The sequence below is a fragment of the Myotis davidii genome, unplaced genomic scaffold, assembly GCF_000327345.1.
Source record: "Myotis davidii unplaced genomic scaffold, ASM32734v1 scaffold1250, whole genome shotgun sequence".
Taxonomy (NCBI): Eukaryota; Metazoa; Chordata; class Mammalia; order Chiroptera; family Vespertilionidae; genus Myotis; species Myotis davidii.
Window position 1 is genome coordinate 33,990 of NW_006282196.1, and position 1,816 is coordinate 35,805.

The window sequence follows — 1,816 nt, forward strand, 5'->3', positions numbered from 1 at the left end:
CGCCCAGCCCTGGGCCACCTCCGGCGGCGGCGAGGGGTCCTGCCTACAGTCTGCAGGGCAGGCAGCCGGGGGCACAGCGGTGAGGTTTGGCACAGTGTGGCCCCTTGGGGGGGGGGCAGCCTGGAGCAGCCCTCACGTGACCTCCAGCTGCCCCAGACCTGGCGCACTTGTGTGTGTGTGTGTGTATGTGTGTGTGTGTGTATGTGCGCGCGTGTCCATCCTGGGGCAGCACCGCACTCCCAGCCCAGGAGGAGCGTGTGGAAGGCGGCGGGAAGCCGCGGCTGCGGGACTCCGGGGTGGAAGGCGGCTGAGTCAACGCTGCTGGATTCGGGAGAACACGTTCCAGCCGCTGGGAGGTTTGCAGGCGGGAAGCAAGCGCGGAGGTGTCCCAACACGACGCGCCCCAGTGCGCTACCCTGGCGTATGGAATGCGCCCGTGGAATTAATCCCTCCTGGCACCGGCGGCAGTTATGCGCACTTGAAGCCAAGGGAAGCGTCCGTTCATGTGGAGACGAACGTGGGTCATTAGGGGAACGAGAGCTCTCAGGAGAGACTGCCGCCCGCCCGCCCGCGTTGGAGGCGCTGTGGGCGCGGGCTCCCTACAGGCGGCCCTGGTGGGGATAGGACCCGGCTTAGGGCCTGTGTTGGGGTCACCCCGCCTCTCGGGCAGCTGGGGAGCCCCTGGGCCTGGGGGTCACAGAACTTACAGCCTCCCGCACACCCTGGTTTGGGCAGGGGACACGCGGGACAGCCCTGGGAGGCAGGCGTCAGCCCCATAGTTTGGGCCTGCGGGTGGGACACGGCACAACGGAGGTTTGATGGAAAAACATCTATTTGCTGGGTCTTTTTGTTGTTGCTGTTGAACCCAAAGATATTTTCCCGTTGATTTTCAGGGAGAGTGGGAGAGAGGGAAGGACAGAGAAACATCGATGTGAGAGACACATCGATGGGCTGCCTCCTGCACGAGCCCTAACCAGGGCAGTGGCCGGGGAGGAGCCTGCAACCAAGATCCATGCTCTTGACGGGAATCGAACCCGGGACCCTTTGATCTGCAGGCCGACGCTCTATCCACTGACCCACACCAGCTAGGGCTGCAGGGTCTTGTTTCCCAAGAGCCCCCACGTCGCAGGTCCGTGCCACCGGGATGAGGACACAGATGCTCAAAGGGCAGGTCCCTGCTCACCGTCACCTGTCAGCAAAGGCGGGGCCACACCCGGCCCATCAGCACCTGGCTCAGCGGCCAGGCCCTCTGCCAGGGCCCCCTGTTTAGAACCCGGAACTCTGCTGGCCCCAGGGCTCCCGGGACCCTGATGAGGTTCAACGAAAACCTCAGCTGCCTCCACCTGGAATGAAAAGCTGAAAGGACCGCGCAGGTCCAGGGCATGCGGGTCCCCGGCTCACAGAGACCCCGGGCCTCCCCCGCTGGCCGGGAGTGGGGCTCATCTACTGCTTCCGCACAGAGGGGGGCCCTGAGCTAAGGACTGCCCTGCAGCTTTCGGGGCAGGAGGGGCAGCGGTGGGAGGGCCCTGAGCATCGGCCATGGCATCGCCATGGTCCAGCCCCCTCCCTCCTCTCCCACAGGCACCTGCCCTGGGCCAGCACCAGCCCCGGAGCTGCAGGACGTGGGAGGGAGCTGGCCCTGTGGTGCCTGCGGGCACCGGGCCCAGCAGCGATCAGAATGGCACGCCGCAGCCAGAGGCTCCGAGCCTGTCCTGCAGGCAGAGGTGCCCGCTGACCCCAGCACCTGCCCAGGTGGGCCGACCCTCCCAATCCCCAGGGCAGACGAGGCCAGGCCAGCCAGGGAGCATGCGCGAGG

At 66.3% G+C, this 1,816-nt stretch overlaps 1 protein-coding gene across 1 annotated transcript in view; it reads left to right on the forward strand.

Moving 5' to 3' along the window:
* LOC102773666 (tumor protein p73) overlaps nucleotides 1-1,816 on the forward strand; it is a 51,256-nt gene that overhangs the window by 21,849 nt on the left and 27,591 nt on the right. The gene's annotated exons all lie outside the window — the stretch shown is intronic.